Source organism: Galleria mellonella, unplaced genomic scaffold (assembly GCF_026898425.1).
Source record: "Galleria mellonella isolate WM207_F2 unplaced genomic scaffold, CSIRO_AGI_GalMel_v1 utg55, whole genome shotgun sequence".
In the NCBI taxonomy this organism is placed as follows: domain Eukaryota; kingdom Metazoa; phylum Arthropoda; class Insecta; order Lepidoptera; family Pyralidae; genus Galleria; species Galleria mellonella.
The window spans coordinates 810,839-833,257 of NW_026442115.1; the positions used below are offsets into that span (position 1 = coordinate 810,839).

The 22,419-nt window shown below is 32.5% G+C and overlaps 1 protein-coding gene across 1 annotated transcript in view; it reads right to left on the reverse strand.

Moving 5' to 3' along the window:
- LOC113521293 (WW domain-binding protein 11) overlaps positions 1–22,419 on the reverse strand; it is a 328,701-nt gene that overhangs the window by 137,559 nt on the left and 168,723 nt on the right. The window lies entirely within an intron of this gene.

Below are 22,419 nucleotides of genomic sequence, written 5' to 3' on the forward strand. Positions count from 1 at the left end.
ATATCGGAAAGGTCCTAAATACCAGCACAAATAACAATCATACTGATCAACTTGATTACACTACCAACCGCATGAGAAATCGTATTACATGACCCTATATATTTATGAACTTTAATTTGAACTACGTGTCCATCATAGTATACTAGATTGATTGGCACATGTTAGACACAGTGCCAAATGTAGTAGCATACAAACTATGTAGAGCATGCCATGTATAGTTAGAGTCACTTTGCATACTCCTAAAATGGTAGTCGCTGACAGCTCTCTAACATGGGATGATACTGACAGATCAATAGACAAACGACGTCGAACTTAATGATCGATACAATTGCAATTTATAGTTGCGTCCTGCGGCTTCGTTTACGTGTATTAGGATAAAAGTACATAATATATATATTTTCTTTTTTTTTTTATTTGGCTTTATATTAATCTTGCACTTATATGGTGGTAAACATATAGATCATATATCTATATGTCTACCACCACATACAATTTAAATCTGTTCAGTTGTTTATGCATGTTTGAGTAACAAATATCCAAACATTTTTATATCCTTTTTCTTCCATATTTGATTATATATATTGCAAAAGATAATCAAATAGGTCTATATTTGATTATCTTTTGCAATTCTGTAATTATTAATCAGTTATGAATTAACCCATGTTTCTGACCACTATCGGCTCCTATTTAGTTCATTTTCACTTTAGTTTCACAGCATTTTTATAGTTAAAATATAGTAAATTTACTTTTTAGGAAAGACTTGCAAATTCTACGAGTATTTACCAAATACAATTAGAAATATTATTCTGTAATATATACCACACACAGTTACTCACCATACTTGTTGCTCTGTGGGTGTTCTTACAGTATAAGGAAACGCCTATATTAGTTGTACACATACATATGCATATTACGTAAATGCGTGTGTTGAATCTCGATTTCTTAATTAATCAATTAATTTAAAGTGCTAATGACTGCATGAGTTTTATGTTAATGACTGCTGCTGTTGATTCCATTAACACTGCCTTTGTCAATACTCTGATTGTTTGTTTCATTTGCCAAAAGATTACCTAAATATCGTAAATGATAATGTAAACTGTATAGATAAATCTACTGTGCTATTTTATACCTACCTAGTTACAAATTTTGGGATTAATAGTTATGGTACATACAATTGAAAATGTATACAAGTCTATTTTTTTTTGTATAATGAAATTTAAATTATTCTTCTGATTCTACTCTTCTAACTTTTACAGTACAGAAATAGCGCCTTGTTCATTGGAAATACGTAATGTGACTCCGTAATTCGTAATCCGTAAATAATTCGTCCGTTGTAATTCGTAAAATTTTGTGACTCTGTTAAGTAGATAACTTAAGCTGCCCACTAATGATAGGAGAAAAAATGCAAATAATCCTCTTTCCCTAAATTAATATACAACTATAGCATTAACCGTTATTCAAAATAAACAAGAAACTATTTTAAAATTTCAAATAAGTTATAAATTATTGTTTGATTAAAAAAAGAAATTTATCTTAAAAAGCTGTCAATCAGTTAGACGTAAATCACGAACAGATATCGGCATAAAAATCTTAGATACTTATCAACCAATAACATGATATATACCTATAAATTTTTAATAACACCTTGTTTGTATGTTTACGTCCTTCAATAAATATACAAATAAATATAAAATATACTTGATAAATTTAGATATTTTTTTTTATATTTTCAATAAATGGATACAAATAGTTTATTATGAATATTTTGAATAAGATACGCTGCGATTTCTTTGTAGTTCCAGCATAGAATAGGCCTTTTCGTGAGTATCGTAAGGGGTGACTAAGGGAACTTAATGGTCGAGGGATAGGTAATAGTGTCTCTCTTAAAACATCACCAAAGCTTGTCTGTGGTTATCAATCCACCAGCCAAGCGTGGTAACAACTGACAAAACCTCCCTTACGGAGAAAACCTATGTTCGGCAGTTAACAATTAATGGCTGATATCATAATCATACTTAAATAAATTTGTCGAATTAATAAGCTAAGGAGCTTTATCGCTAATAATAAAATAACAATAAAATGTTTCACAATAACTTATAGGTACAGCCTTAGCACCAAGTAATTTAATAGAAACATCTAGATTATTTACAGTGAATAGTTCTGTAGTTGTAGTAATATAAATAAATATATAAATATTTTCAATGTGTGAATTATTTCTTTTATTTTTTTATCTCTTAAGTATTTTAATGTAATAATCTAGATTAAATATATAGTAGTAATAAACAGTGTTTTTTTTTTTTTCCGTTTCCGGTACCGTAACTGTTAATACTCTTGTTAGTTTGCTAAGCCGATAATATTCTTAAACAGTGGAAAAAAACACCAAACGTGCACAAAACAGTGATATTAGTTATCAAAACCCTACAAAGTGTGTGATTTATAAAAAAATTTTGCTGAAAAAATAGTGTTAGTTAGAAAATTTTAAACGATATTCCTGCGAACATAACCTCAAAAATATTCAAAAGTGACAATTCATCTCGCATCATAGACAATAGAAGAAACTTCAACAATAGTACCAACCCTACAAATCCAATCTACATCTACGTACCAACCATATCATATTTGACACTGATAGTTGTGGTGTTGCCAGACAAAGAAAAAAGTGCTAAAATTAAAAAGTGTTAATTTACTAACGGATTACGTTCACGACTTTAAACACTCAATATGGACAAAAATATGGAACTGTTACTCTCAAAACTAGACGAAAAACTGAACAAGCAGACTTCAATTATATCTACCGAAGTTACTAAAAATGTAATGCAAGCATTAGATGAGAAGATGAAAGCCCTTGTAATGGAAAATAACGCTCTTAAAACAAGAATAACAAAATTAGAACAAAAACTCAATTTTATAGAGAAAGATAAAAGGAAAAACAACTTAGTATTCTTTGGAATTAAGGAACATGAGAGAAGCGAAGCTGAATTAGTGGATTATATAAAAGAAATAATAATGGATATGGGAGTACACTTAGATAGTCATGAAATAGCAAGTGTGTATAAAATTGGATCTTCATCAAACAAAAGCCGACCAATAGTGGTGTCCTTTTCGTCGACATGGAAAAAGCACCTTGTACAACAAAATAAACCTAACCTTCCTATGGCATCTACTTTAAAGAAGACTATCCCAAAGAGGTACTAGATATACGTAGAAAACTACAACCGAAATTAGAGGAGGAAAGAAAGAAAGGAAATATAGCTTATTTGAAATATGATCAATTAGTAGTAAAGAAACCAAAAGAAAGCAATCGCGAAAAGCGTAAAAGAGAAAACACTGATTCACCAACTACTAAAAATCACAGTAAAAAAACTGTTGGCTAACAGCAGTCCAAATTCATCTTATATTTCACCTGTTTTGCCTACAGATTTAATGAAAGACAAACCAAAACCAAACATACTTAATTATGTGGCACGTGGAAGATCATCATCCATGTCGAAACTAGCAAAAAACTAATAACTATCTCTAGCAAACGGAATCAAAACAAAACAAATTTACTAAAACCATCAAATGTAACACTAACAGAATACACCCCAAGCCGGCTGGTCACCGTGGGGGAAGACGACCATTACCCTTCATCAAATAAAATATCAAATAAAATAACAAATACCAAAAACAAAAATGTAAGTAGCAATAAAATTAACTTAAGCAATACAAAAGAAAAAACAAAATTAAAAATAGATCAATACCTAAAAATATGCACATACAATGTAAGATCACTCGCAACTAAAGAAAGAATGATAGAACTAAACCAAGCAATAGAAAAAATTAATTGGGACATTATGGGACTTGCAGAAACAAAAAATATGGGAAGCGCTATAGAAGAACATGACAAATATATACTCTGTTACATAGGCGAAACAGTGGGCTTACATGGAGTGGGTTTCATTATTAAGAAGTCATTAAAGAACAATATTTAAAGTTTTGTGGGAATATCGGAAAGAGTCGCATTACTAAGAATGAATCTGAGGGATGGACCAATATCGATTATACAAGTTTATTCCCCAACTGTGAGCTCAAGTGAAGAGGAACTAACAAAATTCTATAACGACTTAACAAAAGCACAAAACTTAGCTGACAAAAACGTGCTTGTCATTGGAGATTTCAATGGAAAAATTGGACACCCGAAACCACATGAAAACATCATAATGGGAAAATTTGGATATGGAACACGGAATGAAAGAGGTGAACGTCTGATACAATATGCTTACGAGAATAAGTTGTCGATCATGAATACATTTTTTTAAGAAAAAAGAATCTAGAAAATGGACATGGATATCACCAGACCATAAAACAAATAATGAAATCGACTTCATTCTGAGCTCTAATCCAAATTCTGTAAGTAATATAGAGGTGTTAAACAAAACAAGCTTTCCATCTGATCATAGATTAGTGAGATGCACTCTTAAAACCAAAAAGTCAAAAATAAGTAGAAGAGCTTTTAACACTTCTCCAAATCAACTGAACTCCACTGAGAAAAGAAACAGCTATATACGAAATCTGAAAAAGAATCTAGCAGAATCACATGACTCACTGATTAATTTAGAAGATGTACAGGCCTTGAGCAACAAACTGGAAGAAATAATATTAGAAAGTTTAAGATTTGATAAGAAAAGAAAAGCTGGCCAACATAAAATCTTAAGCAGTGAAACACTGAGTCTAATCTCTAGAAGAACTGAACTAGTGACTGAGAAGCACAAAACCAAAGAAACTAGAGAAAAAATAAAGAAGTTATTTAAGGAAACTAATAGAGCAATTAGGAAAGACCATGATAATTACAGAAGAGCAGTTATTGAAAGAAACATGACAAAGTTCCGAAGTTCAAAAAGAGCCTTCAAAGAACTTACAACACATAAAAAATGGATACAATCTCTAAATAATGGTAAAGGCGAAATCAGGGAAAGAGATGACATAGTCAGAAGTGCAACGGCATTCTACACCGACCTGTATAAAAAACCTTTAGAAAAAGAAACATATAAAGATGAAGACATTGTGTGTAAGGAAAGCAATTCAGAAGCAGCACCGAACCAGATTACAGAGTACGAGGTCATAAAACTTATTAAAAAATTAAAACCTGAAAAAAGCCCAGGTTCAGACAACATTACGAATGAAGCCATAAAAATCGGAGTGCCTATTTTAATCACATATATAGTGAAAATTTTTAACCTAGTTTTGGAGAAGCAAGTGGTACCAAAGCAATGGTGTGAATCTGACATTATACTGCTGTACAAGAAAGGCAACCCGCTTGATATTGGCAACTACAGACCTATCAGCTTACTATCCACAGTTTACAAACTCTTTTCATCCATTATTTTGAGCAGAATAGCAACAGAAATTGACAAATATCAACCAATAGAGCAGGCTGGATTCAGACCACATTACTCTACAATCGATCACATCCACACAATAGAACAGATAATAGAAAAGTACAAAGAATTTAATAAATCACTTTACATAGCATTTGTGGACTACTCCAAGGCCTTCGATAGCATTACACATTCATCCATATGGCATGCTTTGGCTGACAATAACATAAACAGCACCTACATAAATATTATAAAAAATATTTACTCTAATAGTATAAGCAGAGTCAAACTGGAGAGGCAGGGTGAAAAGTTCACAATTGGAAGAGGCGTAAGACAGGGAGGTCCACTTTCTCCAAAACTTTTCATAGCAGTACTTAACAACATCTTTAAAAGTATCGATTGGAGCCATGAGGGTATATGGATACTGAACAAAAGACTAACACACTTATGTTTCGCAGATGATATAGTACTTTTTAGCGAATCGGTTAGCAACCTAGAAAAAATGCTACAAGAACTAGATTTGGAAAGTAAGAAAATTGGCCTAAATATGAATGCAACCAAAACAAAGATCATGACAAACCACAGCAAAAAAATTATCACAATAGAAGAGAACCCTATAGATTATATGGATAGTTATGTGTACCTAGGTAAAATAGTCTCTTTCGAAACGAACAGTGGAGAAAATGAAGTTGATAGAAGAATAAACATAACATGGAAGAAATATTGGGCTCAAAAAGAAATCCTTAAAGGGAACTACAGTCTCAACTTAAAAAAGATAATTATGGATTCCTGCATCCTTCCAAGCCTAACATATGCATGCCAAACATGGACCTATACAGAAAAAATAAAGAACAAAATCCTATCATGTCAGCATGCGATGGAAAGAAGTATCTTAAAGTTAAGAAAAATACAGAAAATAAGAAACACTGATATTAGGAAGAAAACCAAAATAAAAGATGCTCTTCAGCATAGTATGAAACAGAAGTGGAGATGGGCAGGTCATATAGTGAGGTACAAAGATAAAAGGTGGACTCTCCAAACAACAAAATGGCGAGGTCCAGCAGGAAAAAGAAATGTTGGAAGACAAAGAAAGAGATGGGAAGATGACATAATAAAGATAGCAGGAAAGAACTGGACGGGTATTGCTATAGATAAGGAGAAGTGGAAAAAGATGGAGGAGGCTTTTACCCTTGGGGACCACGGAAGTGGATAAAAAAGCTATAATAATAATAATAATAATAAACAGTGTTTATGTATCTAGTGAGATAATATTACAGTCTAAAATATCATCCTACATATTTGATAGTGTAATATGGGACTAAAGGAAATGACTGCCATTTTCTATCAGATGGGTCACCAACATGCTAGCCATTCACAAAAAAAAAACAAATCTGACAATTAGAGATAAGGTTGCTTTATATAAATGTTAATTACGGAAGTCTGTCTTGATAATAATATGGAGCACACTTTCACATTTACCGCTTTTTGCATTAAGGAACTTAATATAATCTCTTTAGATAATCTTCGGTTCGGTGTTATTCGTGACACGATGTGTCGTGACCGCTTGTATCACGATTTAAACTGAAAGTGCTGTTACCATTACACGAATATTTATATAATTCCCCAACGATGTTGTACTAAATTCGTAAAGTTTTATCGTTTGAAAAAACAGAGATTTTGGTTTTTGATATAGCCTTTTAATATGCATTGTTTGTTTATTTATTTATTTATTTGTTACTAACTGTATTCTGCGGCTTCATCAGCGTGAATCAGTAAGTACATAAAGTATCCTACGTGTTAAGTATGCATTCAAATCTGTTGAATAGTTTTTTCGTAACGAAGTTCATCTTTTCATCCATTCATCCATTTTTACAAACTTCTGCATTTATAATATTAATAGGACAACACACCTGGAATCTACACAATTGGAATGGAGAAGGACATAGGTAACTTTATAATAGTCACGCAAATTAAATACCAGGCGCAATTAGTAATTAAAAGTAACATTAAAACTTCCTTATGTAATATGATATACCATATTACTTGTATTACCAATTAATGTTCAATGACAGGATATGTTTTGTCTAGCCAGTAACGCCTTGCAATCGAAATTTATTATATTCGAAAAAAATAAACAAAGTGCGATTATTTGTTATTAAGTAAAAACATCGAATACTTTTTTAAATATGAAAATCCTATTAAGATAGATGATCTATGCTACCTAATACAATGAAGAATTTAAGCTATATCCCATCCGTAAAAAAATCTGATTAAATTTACCTATAACAGTTTATAAATATATAGTTCTAAAATTTAGCTTTTTCTCGTGATAGAAAAAACAATAGGGATATATAAATGTAAAATGCACGGTATTTGGATAGTTTCTGAGGCAGTCTGAAGCATTAAACTAGATATTGTCCTTGTAGTGAATTTAGCATTTGGTGAGTCACATTCATACACATACCCACATTTCGTCAAATATTATTTAATCCAATGGGACAATAGTCCCACTATTGTCCCTAGAAAATAACTAGCACAAAAGTACGATAACCTTAAATAATTATTGTATTTATATAAACTGAACTCTTGATATATTAATTTAACATACCAGAAAAGAGAGCAAAGTAATCCGATATGGCGTCAGCCGGTAACCGAAACGGGGTTGTCGCTTACGGCGCAGCGCACACGTCGGAACGCGAGCACTGCGCTCTACTGGGTACAGGGATACCGCCTCGCCAAGACTATTGATGTAATAACATAGTACCTTCGTACATTTTTTTATGCATCTTAGAATGGCAAGCAAGCTGATGACCCACCTGATGAAAGTGGTAACTGTCGCATATAGACATGAGCAGTACCATGGGCATAACAGAGTATACTATTTCGCTCATGTTACCCCCCATGCGCTGCCATTCCTGAGGACTCGGGTGTTATTTCTCTGTACCCTATAATTTCACTGCCATATCCCACCCCTTAAACCGAAACACAGCCATGCAAACATAACTGCTTCACGGTTGAAACACGAATGGGACAGAGGTGTCCAAGCAAACAACTTTTGTATAGTCTCCCTCTGGTAAAACATTTGCTACAATCTATCGCATTTGTGATATTAATAGAATAAAATGCATACTCGTAGTGCAAGTTTTACCTACATATTGATGTATAACTGATTCTTTGAAAAAATCCTAAGACTACATGACGATAGCAAGCAAAAATTATAAATAACGAAATTACAAATAATTGAGTAGTATTTAGTAGGATGCTACTATGAAACGTTTATTATTAAAAAAACTTGCTTTTAGTTTCTGAGAAAATAATAATAATACCAAAAATGTATTAAGATAAATATATATATGTATATTTTAATCAGATGCAACTTTTAATACGATTTCTACTTATGTAGTTAATAGGTAATTAACTGCAGTTAGAGCTGACTAAAGCTACAAAGCGCTTCCTTATTAAATAGAACGCTTCCGTCAATTTTAACTCTAACCGGATACTATAAATTACTGCTAGAATGAATTAATTGACTTACATATAGTACTTAACGAATATGATTTAATTTACATTTAAGTTTATTAGATTTAGATTTAATTTGATTAATATAAATTGAAATTTATAATAAATAATTTAGAATAATGTATTATACTAAATTGTATTATACTATATAAAAACTAGAAATTGATATCACAAGGCGATTTGTTTTTTATATAAGGTATTTAAATATCAGTAATACCTAATAGTACCTACAGTATGTATCTGTTTTGAAATTCTTTCATCCGATATTTTTTGTATATTCCTCTCTTTTTTTTTTTAATCTAACTCATTTTTGATGTATTATAAAATTTACAAATGGGATTTTTTAATGATTATACTGAAATAGTAACCACAACTGTACTGGTGATATACTCTGGAAGGATACCACAAGGGATAATATGTAGAAATGAAATTAGGATTCTAGTTCGTGGACCTCGAGCTGTTAAAGTATATTGTTTATAATGAGGAAAGGAGGAGGAGGAGGAGGAGGAGGAGGAGGAAGTGAGTAGGAGTAATGAGAGAGAAATAATCTTTCCAAAATTGTTTTCTTCCTATGAACATGGTTTGCCATTCTTACTCCGTAGATTTGAATAATAGTATAAAAATATAGTATTCAATATTATACAGTTTTAAATTTCAAAGTTTGTTCCAAATTCAAATTAATTTCACCGCTCAAATATTTCATCATCATCATTAATTCATATATTTATATTATTTCACTGCTAAACAGGCCTCCTTATAGACTGCCATTAGGAACGGTCGTAAGCCACCTGCATCCATTTCTGCATCGTATTTGAGGTCGTCACTGCATCACATCCATTATATTGGTGGAAAGGGATTGTTAGTAATGGGGTCTAACACTCCCATTGCCAGTAATATATCCTATCAGGTCGATCTCTACGCGGTTTCCCCTGGAAACGTAGTTCGTAGTTAATTCTAGTGCAATTCGTCTCGATGGGCTAACTAACCTGCTTTCATCGTTACCTATCATCCCTCACTGGTGCCCCGCCAGCGTATACCGATAGCACATATGGGGTTACCATTTTATTTTCACCCCTTAAAAAACATCCATCATATCATTTATTTTTTACAGTTTAATTATCTTGTTGTCTTAAATCTCGAATCACGCTTGTATTTCAGTCCGAAAACTGTCTTTGTAAAGTACATTAAAATTTTGTTGATACATTTTTTTCGAGAAAGGCCACATATAAAACCGGTTGTTACTAGTTTATTATAATACTCGTGCATTATTGAAATTGCTATATGATCGACTTCTGAGTATTCTGATGTAGATTACACGAACTTGATTGCTGCAATACAGTTATGTATTTACGATTCCGAATGTTCATACAGCGGATCTCAATTAAATCAAAGCGATTCTGTTACTTAGGGCTGCCAGATTTAAAGAATGTTTTCGAAAGCACACTTGCCTTGCGTTGCCATTATATACACGTATTTACGTTCGATTCGTACGCACTTCTTAATTACATGACTTTTAAGTTTAACAGTTAATTGTAAATTCGGATAAATCAATCAATTAAATGTCACAACAAGAAAGCAGAAACCATAAAGAAACTAATTAATCAATATGTGAAATAGAAATTAGCTTTTTATCCAGTTGGATTATATGTAATCAAAATGAATGTTTCATCACAACGGTTATAAATTTAAACTTATTTATACATATATATTACACGCAAATATAACATAGGTATACCAACTCTTGGATTGAATTCATTGTGGTAAAGAATAATATTCTTTTACTTTTTAAAAAATGATTGATAAGTACTGTTCTCACTTATGGGCAGGAGCGCCACAGTACCAACTTCTTCCGTTAGACCGCATTCAAAGTCGGGCAGCTCGAATTATTGATAGTCAACGCCTTACTGTCCGACTTGACCCTCTGAAACTGCGCAGAGATGTTGCGTCTCTGTGCATCTTCTACCGAATTTATCATAGGGAGTGTTCTGAAAAATTGTTCGGATTAATACCTGCTGTTGATTTTCACCACCGTATAATCCGCCACAAACTAAAGTTTCATCCCAATCATTTGGACGAGTGGCGGTCTTCCGCCGTGTGTTTTTTAAGGAACTTTCTTCCACGCACGACCATTCTTTGGAATCAACTTCCAGCAGCAATATTTTCGAACCGATACGACAACATAACCTTCAAGAAAAGAGTATATTCCTTTTTAAAAGGCCGGCAGCACACCTGCAATGCCGCTGGTGTTGTGGGTGATCATGGGCGGCGGTAGTCACTTACCATCAGGTGAGCCGCATGCTCTGTGTTGTAAAAAAAGAAAGTAAAAAAAAACACTTGCCAGCCCTAGTCGGAAACAATAATAATCAACCGTTAACAGCACCTTACCGGTATGCCACTATCATCTGCAATATGCTTTACAGCAAATTATTAGTCTGTGGTTTTGCGGTATATTTATCTATAGTTATATGAAGTATGCAGCCGATACTATGAAAGTAATGATTTCAATGTTCAATTACGTACAACAACTCGATAAGAGACTTTTATTATCTCTGTTAGTGATTTTATAATTAGGCAAGCAGAGACAACCAATTCATCTTATTAAAATATGGTATAGCATTCTCTTACAGATATATTATTGTTTTATATTACTTAATTAGTAAATACGTCGAGGTTTTCTCCGAGAGACCACAGCATCGAGTTCTTCAAAAATGGTGTAAAGGGATTTCTTCAGGATCGGTAACTCGCTCGTAACACCGCTGGTATTGCAAGCGTTCATAAGTTAAGATAACGGCTTACCATCAGATAGATTGTATGCTTGTTGTCCACTTCAGTGGTATAAAAAAAATATATTTTATATCATTAAAATATATACCAAAATAAAAATAGGAAAACTTGAAATAAAAATCGATACCAAGCCGACCAACTTGATATTAATAGATTATTATTATTAGAATATTAATATTAGAGAAGGGTATTAGTCCAAATTATATATATATATATATATATATATATATATATATATATATATCGATATAGTACGTACATATGGTAATATAACTGCATAATTTGCAGATTATCAAAGAGACACATGTCACACGTAAATTTACAATTGAGATCACTCTGACAACCGTCGCAGATAATAAGCAAGCCAATGCGTCAATATCATAAAGCGAGTTAATTTTATGAGACGCTGCAAAATGTTGCACGTTCCCTTTGTTCTTTAATTATAATCAACAATGATGGCGATGAAATAACAATATAGAATACTCGAATTACAGGTTCAAAAGGAGGCATCAAACGGAATCGTAAATCGGAATAGCCGGTGCCCGATGCGTTGCAGCCAACAATGCAATTTGAGTGTTCGAACATCCTCGTGTTATTTCGGAATCGGAATAAATTATACGCATCAGCGCCACTTCCGTAAATGCATTCACACGACAACACCCCCGTCCCAAACAATTATGTCATGGGACTGATTTTATGGTAATAGCCAAATAGGGCGTAGTTTATTGATTTGACTTTATAATTGGAATCACGACCGAGGCGTTTCCTTAATTGTCACTATTATAAATTAATACATACTCGTATTTCCCACAGTTTCACCAACATGAACTTTGTTGCAAATAGACACAACTCAAGATCAAATCATTGATAATCAAATAGAGAGAATTACACACACAGAGATACATTTATGTACTATAAAAATAATATAATATAAATTGATAAAATATGACGATGATTTTGAATTATTAAGATGTTTAAATTTTTATCATCATCATCATATCAGCCGTTAACAATCCACTGCCGAACATAGAGCTCCCTCATAAGGGAGGTTTTGACAGTACTTGCCATGCTTAGCAGACGGTTTTTTTTAATGGGTGATAATGGAATGGTAACCCCGTCTCCGCTATCGGTATACACTGGCGGGGCACCAGTGATTGATGACTGGTGAGGATGTAAGCAGGCCAGTTGGCCCATCCTGACGAATTTAACTAGAATTAGCCACGATGGTTTCCAGGGAGAACCACGTGGAGGTCGACCTGATAGGGTATATTGCTAGTAATGGGGCTATTTGACCTCATTACTAACAATTCCTTTTCTCCCTAGCAGACGGGTTGGCAACCGCAGTCAGGCTTTGGTGATGTTTTTAAAGGGACGCTGCTGCCCATCACTTGGTCGCTTGTTTACGACCAAGTGATGGGCAGCAGCGTCCAAAGGAAGCGTAGAAAGGAAGGGGTGGTCACGCTATGCCGGGACCACACGGCGGTTTAGATTTTTATAATAGTTATTTAATAAGTGATCTATTTCACTTTTAGGTATTTATGACCCAAAATTTGCAACTGCTGCTAACTACGCTATGACTAAAGTGTTACAACAGTTTAAAATTAAAAAATAAATGTTTCTAGAAAAAAGAACTGAATAACAGATTTATAATCTCAATTTAAATATAGGCTGATCAACTGATCTGTATATTATTTGTTGTTCCATTGCATCAGGTTCACTAAATGATACATGCAGTTGCATTAACGGAACTTTTAATCGTGTAACTGGTTTGTCCTGAGTTGGCAACACGGAGGCGTGAGAATGGCAACTCGCGGGATACTCTCATGGTCACCATGACGTCACCAACGCACCTGCAAATAACGCAACCTACAAAAAGTTATAAGGATCTGCTCCTACAGGCGACCTCTTTAACGCATGGACCACTTCTTATATGATTATCAATGAAACTCTGATTAAATTTCAGTGAAATAAGTAATAGTGGGTCATGTGTTGCTTAAATTAGTGATTTCAAGTTATGTTGATAACTGAAAATGTTCACTATTATAGTTTGCATTTCCTTATGATAATATTTTAGGCAATATTATCTAATTATTTAACTAATCAACATGATCGCTTATAACAAGGGTCCCAGTTGGTCCTTAAACTAGTCGAGCCTTCTCGAATAAAATACAAGTAAATTAATTTGGTTGTTATTACATTAAAATATGTATAATAAGGCAGTGTTACAAGATGAAGTAACAGTACTTTAAGTCGTTTGCTTGGACACCTCTGTCCCATTCGTGTTTCTATCGTGAAGCAGTTATGTTTGCATGGCTGTGTTACGGTTTGAAGGGTGGGATATAGCAGTAAATTTACAGGGTACAGAGGAATAACACCTGAGTCTTCAGGAATGGCAACACATGGGGGATATCATGGGCGAAACAGTATACTCTGTTATCTCTTATGTTCATGGTTCTGCTCATGTCTATAAGCGACGGTTACCACTTTCCATTATGGTGAGCCGTCAGCTTGTTTGCTATTCGAAGTTGCACAATATAAAACACTGTGTCATTACACCATTAAAAATTTTTACAAAAAATATTATGCATACTATTTGTGAATGTTATCTTGTATTCATCTTTGTCTCATTGAAATTAAAAAAAAAAAATTGTATACTCGTATGAATAGAAAAAAAAAAATTTTTTTTCTAAAATAATACATACTTGCAATAATACTGCCACATTTTCTATAAAAACCAATGTGTTTCAAGCATATCAATGAGAATGGAGCCTTAGTGAAACGTTTAATCCAACTGTGTTTTCAAGTTCAAACAAGTTACCTGTTTCAAGGATTCCTGACAATAATAAGTGCACTATGCAGTGATCTTTGGTATTCGAACTTGATGGATTGATCATTCGTTTGTAGCCGATTACGGTTTGCATATTCCAGACAAATTTACGTATATACATATTCGTCATTATTATCATTTCAGCCATTATCCGTCCACTGCTACACATAAGACATAGACTACCATTAGGAACGGTCTTGAGCCACCTGCATCCAGTGAATCTCCCTGCAATGAATTTGAGGTCGTCACTCCATTTAGTGAAGAGTCGTCTTAAACTAAATTTACATATGTACTCGTACATGGTCGCCATTCAAGAACTTTTCTTCCCTATCGGTTATTGGTTCTTCGAGCTACGCGACTAGCCCATTGCCATTTCAGCTTGCTTATTCTTTTATTGTTGCTTGTTGTATTATCGTATCTATTATTATGTATATACGTTTTTAATAAAATATTTTTTATTATAATAAAGAAGCTTTTTACCCGCTACTTCAAAGGCGTAGATTTTAGAAGAAGGAAAACTAATGATATAGACCAATTCGAGATGGCGTATCAAGATAAAACGTGTATCAAATTTTAAGTTAGAACTTCAGAGAAATAACTGTAAAAACCGCATCCAATTTAGTGCAGTAAATTTGACATCTATTGCAATTGTTTTGGCTTCTAATGATCTTATTAGAACCACTCATATCAATCTTCCTTAAATATCTCCCATATACAGAGATCGTATAATTACATTCTTTATATTAGTAAGATAACATTGTACTGTACATACAGGTTTAACTTCAACATATTAAATATAATTATATGCATAAAAAAATATTCGATATCAAATATTAATGGCAATACGTATAAAAACCAGATAATATCTGCCTCAATATATTACTGCAGACGAAAATGGGGAGAAAGGTAGAACGGCTTACGATCGAAAATGACATACCAAAACAAAAAAAAAAGGCTACTTATAAGTAACATAATTTATCAAATTATTTATATAACTTATCGACTTACTCAACTTTTACTTGATCCTTGATTTTTTGGCAAGACCAAAGGAAGCAAACCTGCACAAAAGTAGGCTGTACTAGCAAGGGCTTGCTTTGATCTCGTTAACAGTATTCATATGTTCGTTCGTTTGAAGGCAGTTTTAAGTACTTTCCCAAATTTCACTTTTTCAGTGCAATTTGTACGTGACTAAGTTATATAAAACCGGAAGGAGACCATAATATTTATTAGATACCATACATCATTTAGCCTACAGCGTTCGTACTTAATTTATAAGGTACAGTTAGCTACATGTTATGGCAATAATTCAGAAATACCCGAAAAAAATTAAGGACGTTATTTTTCTTTTCTTTGAAAATTTGAAGTACTACCAAAAATCCAGTTATAAAGGAAAACACATTAGGTTAGGTCATTTTAACTGTCAATAATTTTGAACTGACTTGAAGAAATACTAGACAATCTGCGTACAATCTTTTACAAAGCATCATCATCAATGTCATGCTAACCGTTTATTCTCCATTACTGAGCATAATCCTCACCAATTAGACTACCAATAAAAATAATTCTGAGTCACCTTTTTTTTTTAACGTCTGGAAAATGCTTTATGCAGACCCATACACCTTGTGGGAGGTGAATGGGTACTGTGGGAATCCCCCCGTAAGGTGGGGGTGTACCCACCAAAAACTAGACGATATACCCTCGAGGTGCTATATGTCGGAGACATGGGTTCGCTTTCACACTCACCACATCTCTGACGACAATTCTGAGTCACCTGCATACTAAAGAAAACCAAATAGTATTGTTTTTTCTTTTTCAGCCTTGGTTTAATTTTTTTTTATAACACGGGGCAATCGAGCATTCGGCTCACCTGATGGTAATAACTACCGCCACCCATGAGCACCCGCACTTACAGGTGTGCTGCCGACCTTTTAAAAAAGGAATATGCTCTTAATTTATACTTGACATAATTCAATAAAATGTTATTCATTACATTATACTGAAGTATATTTTATTCGCAGAATTATTCAAGAAGTTATTCAGTAATCGAAAGAAAAACAGAAGAAGCCGTATACAATTCAGCTTATTGGGAGACACACTTAAATAAAATCATGTTTTAATTTATAATACTATAAATACAAAAGACAAGAAACCCAACCATCTCCGTACATGGCAGGCTCAATCGTTCATTTTCTTTTATCTCGTTCATTGTAAATGTGTTTGTCAGTTTGTATGCGACCTGATCTCGGATCGCGATCTATTTACGGCAATTGTTCATGTGAATCAATTTTGCTATCACATTTATTCATCAGCAGATAGCGTTCGTGTTAGTCCATATACTTTATTTGAAGCGAAATTAATTTAGAATGTATTTTTTAAATGCATAAGAGGCCAGCAATAAATTTAATCATCGTCAACAATATAGCAAATAAATTTAAAATGACACAGATAAAAAATATATATGTAACAGTAATACTTTTTCTGTTGCCAGTGTAGATAAAATTATCACATTTTATAAGAATGAAAAATAGTGATATTAGGTTGGAATAAAATGACAACATAAATGACATTTTTATACTTTCATTTAATTACTATAACTGTAATATAACAATATTTATTATCTTGCTGCTGGACATAGATCCATGTTCCCATAAGTTAAGGAAATTAATAATCTTTTACCACGCTGGTCGGGCGATTTGTTAGTTTTTCTTTCCTAAACTAGTGTATTGTCACAGATATTCTTCTGTTCCTCTACTTCACTCTTACGACACCTAGTAATAAAAAAGCATATCTATATTATATTCTTACTTAGTTCACACTTACATGGAAATTAATTAATTATAGGTCTCGATTTATCCTTTAATTGCAAGTTAATTAAAAATGTGTCTATATGGTTACATTATCAAAAAAAAAAACCCAAAGACCTTATACTTTCCTTATAAGTAAGACTCTGCTTTTCTGTATCTACTCCAATTCAGTTGTCTGTCCGTCAAGCAAGACTTGATACTGGTAGCAGGCGTGGGAATCGCGAACAGGTGCAGACAACCCCGGGACAAACCCGCTACGTGGTCAGGATCTTCATATATTATTTATGCACTTAATTAAAAATCATGCGTGGATTTATTGCATTACGAATGGTAACAGGATTAATTAAGACTAATTGTCCATCGTGCGTGAACAGAATATATGAAATCTGCCTGGGATTTTGATTCAGTATTCCGGTTGAGATCGTTATGTTTTTGTGCTAATTCAATAGGAATATTTACAACTGTGTATGCCTGAACGAAGTTTATGGGTGCAGAGACACAGAGGTTATAATACAAAAAATTGGGGGGAAAAGGATTATTAATATTAGGGTCTAACCAGCTCCATTCCTAGCAATATACCCTATCAGGTTGATCTTCACGTGTTTCCCCCTGGAAACCTATTATCTCTCACTGGAGCCCACCAGTATATTCCAATAGTGCAGGCGGAGTTACCGTTCTATTTTCATTAATTAAACAAAATACATAAGACATCGCCAAAAAAAAAAATAAGTATGACTCGACGACGGTATTTCTTTTCAAGATTCTAATTTTAACAAAATGCATCTAAAAAGAGAAATATTTTGATTTATTAAAAGTGTAATGTATAATAAATAAAGGTACGTATAGCGAATTTTTCATTTTGCGCCATTTTTAACTCTACAATAGAGTAAACAGACATATAAGTGGGCGAAGCCTTTACAATAAAAAAAAAATATTAATCAGTCTTGTTTCGTAAGGTCGTTTAGATTAATAGTGTCACTTGACAGTTAATTACAAATAAATTTATTTATAGCACACAAATCCAGATCTCGTTTAATATTGTTTGTTATCGACTTTTTAATACCCTACATCCATCCTGAGCAAACACTAAGTATATTGCAAGTGGATAAAAAACGCTTTTGTTGTGTAACTATGTGTGGGAACGGCGGACAGGTGCGATCTTGCCTCAGGAAATCTCCACAGCTTCTGTACTGCCCACGGACTTGATTCTAGTTGTAATGTCATTATGATCTCTGTAAGTAATTCTCGTTCTTTTATCGATGAATCATAAAACTGTTGAACTAGATGTTCAACAATTTTATGATTCATCATCACTACGAACGTGTATATTATTTATCTAAAATAAACAACACATCCTACTATCAATTTGATGATTTTATATATTTTTTTTATTTCTAATAGGTGTTTAAATACTTACCGTCTAATTATAAAAAATAAAACACTGTTTATCTAAACTGCGTTTATAAAAACTCTACCTAAGTGGATAAATACTATATAGTCGGTGTAATACTAATTATTTGTAACTTTATGTGCCATAATCTATTATGTTTATTATAAAAAAAAACTATTACTTTAAACATCTTTTACATTTATATAACATAGACTTTATTTAAACATACTCGTAAATAGAGTAGACAAGTTTTTATAGTAAGACGTTTAAATATGTATTAAACACCTGTCTTTTACAAATTTAACTTTCTTCTAATTTTCTTTTCGTGGTAAGACGGTATGTTTCCTATCTAGTGTATTATAATGTGAAAATTCATAAATATATTCAGTATAAAAATAATTTTCGAACATTTCTTTCTAGAATTATCACCTGACTATAGTTTGTGTGGAAGATTTTTTAAGATTTTTAATAATTTAAAATTTTACTCGACAGACAAACTACATTATTCGTGACAAAATTAACATAGGATTAACATGAAAATAAATTCTATCGATTGCAAATATATATACTAGTTTTTATTCGCGACATCTGTTGCGAATATGTCGATTAACCGAGATAAATGGTAGCATATAAATGCTTCTCTATCCCATACAGTATATTAAATTTCATGATGATCGGTTCAGTTATTAAAGCACAAAGAGGTAACATACAAATAAACTCACTTTCACATTTATATTATTGGTAAAAATAAAAATAAATACCGATAAAACGAAGACTCTTTCTCAAGTCGTTAAAAAATAATTTTCATATTTTGCTCCAATTATTTGCACCCTTTATGCAAAGTTGCCCATAAATATACCTAACTACTATTGTATTTTGAATTATTCTTTCTATTTCACTCAACATATAAATATATTTATATATTATTTAACTACTTAAAACAATTATCATTGCTATAATTGGCGCCATTTAGTCACACAATATATTAAACATTATACTGTATTGATTTATCATTCCATACCTATGATTACTCAGAAATGTGAATTGTATAAACGCAGAAAGCGAACAATCAATGTGTATAAACAATAAAAAAACTTCGCTTGTGTTTAAATGAGAAAACTGGATTATTCTCACAATTGTTATAAAACTATTCCCAAATAGAAAATCGTGGGAACGAGGGTAGCAGATGTATGAATTCATAGAACAGTAACTAATAACAATAGAGTTTATTCTATGACTTAGGTAAGTAACAACTAGCGAAAATATGTTGGTTAGATCTAGTAAATTCTAACTTTTTGTTAACGCGATTCAAAAGTAGACAAATAAATGAGGACTATCTCATTTATTTTCTTTATTAATTTTACATGAAGTACTCAAAAATATAACTATTAAAATCGTATGTCATGTATGTATTAATACACAAAAGCATGACACAGTGTGTACAATAAAGTATAAATATATAAAATCGCATCCTATTTCGTGTAGTAGATTTTGATTGACACCGGGTAAACATACAGACAGACAAAAATTTTAAAAAATATTCTTTGACGTCTTTTGCTCTTATCCGCTATTACCGCTTCATTTTTTTTTTAACATAACTCCCACATACAGACATCGTCTAATTACAATTTTATTACTCGTATATTAGTAAAAGTAATATAAAACTAGTAAAATAAGATGAGCAAACAGAATAGAATAAAATTACATCTCCATCGCTGCCAATAGACGTGATCAGCAGATAGGACGTCATAAGTATAAAATATATGAAATAAAATAATACCTTCATAAGTTACTATTTGCGAGACGAATAAGTTGTTGTACGTTTCGTGTTATAGTTTGTATTGCCTAAATTATCTTCAGATCATCCGTTAAATATAATAATCGCTTTGCTGTTTCATAGCAGAAAGAGATAAAATGGTACACTATTGATCATTATTGTTGATCATGTATTTTATGTGAAAAATCAGTATAAAATATAAATTAATTTGGAGACTAAATTCATAATTCCTGGGTGAGCGTATTGGAAGACTGTAAGGCTCACCCAGTGGATGTAATAAATAAATAAATAAAATATTATAATGAAGAGGTTAACAAACATTGATGCATATAAAATTTGTAATTTATTTCATTATTAAGTGAATCACTTCAGGTAAAATTTTGCGAGGAAAACACCATTGTAGAAGTACGGATTTTATTAAGATGCATATCATAACCAATCTGATGAAACCTTAATTTCCCCAACATTATTATGATAAATGATATAAACTAACCACAAGGATGCTGTGACTTGTGAGTCATCGTGGGAAGGCGTGCAGGTGTCGCGGCGCCGGCGCAGCCTAGTGCGCACTGCGGTCATAATTATTATGATCGTATACAAATGCATCTTTGTTAGTAGATATAAATACAAAATGCGTAAATATTTATAATTCTCATCCGTCAAAATCATAACACTAGAATAAAAAAAAAAATAATCCATATTCTGTATTTATTTCGGTAAGTGAACACCATTATTATTGTATCAATACAATATAGCAGTATTTAGTTGTTGATACTTGATGGTATTAAAAATGAGAAAATGGAAAGGCCATATTGAAAATAAAGTCAAATTTATCAAACTGGTTAAAAAGAATGTATTGCAGATTTGATTTCAGATTTTTTTAAAAACCCAAGTTTTTAAATATACATATTTACTGACTACAGACACGTACTGTTATAAAACCTACCTGCGACAGTATGTATCTCGTAGTTTGCAGTTCAGATTTTCATTCCTATGTGATTACTTATTTACGAAATGGTTACCAATCTCATATTGTACCCATTGTTGTATTTTTGCCGTTAGATGTGCTTGTACGAGTATAGCCGTGTTTTAGAGAATGCGATATAACAACAAAATTACAGCTTACGTAAATACAATTTGGACTTAGTTACACTTATAACCTAGTGAATGAGGGGTATCTTGGGTGTCATACATGTTTATAAGCTCCTTTCCTCAGGACAGCCATCAGCTTGATATTCCAAGTTGCATAACTGCTTATTAAAGACCTTTACAAACAACGTCCATGTGACTGATTCCTCCTTCGTTATAATAATGCAACCAAATACAGATGGACTTAGGTGTGAAACTTCTATGTGAAAATTCGACTATATATAAACCAGTGTTACGGGATCAAAAACTGAGGCCACACGCGTCGCGTGCATTGCGTGCAATCTGTTACCTCAACTATTAATACTACAGAACAAACGATTTCCAGCCCAGCCAGCTGCGTAGGCGTCGATGTAAAGGACGTAACACATTGACCATTTTTAAATATATGTTATGTAAATTTGAGAACGTTTGATTAAAATATCATTTGATCTTAAACGACGATAAAGATTAAAATGTTACACTCAAAATCAAATAATGCCTATTCACTCCAGCTTTGAAAGACCTTACTCGTATATTAAAGTGATCTGAAAACGCAGACGCCGGGATAGAATTCCAAATTTGGTTATAAAAATAGTAAATATCCTGATACATATATTATATATTTATAACAAAACTATATTTGTAACTAAATCTGTAATAATATTTATTTATATATAGTAGTAATATATTAGTATATTATACTACTCTTACCACGATGGTCATCCAAATAACATAGTATAGAATTTTATTAAAAAAAAATTCTTGCAATGCTGTCTATATAAATAAAGATAATAAACGCAATATATAGACGTGTGGAGATGTACACAATCCCA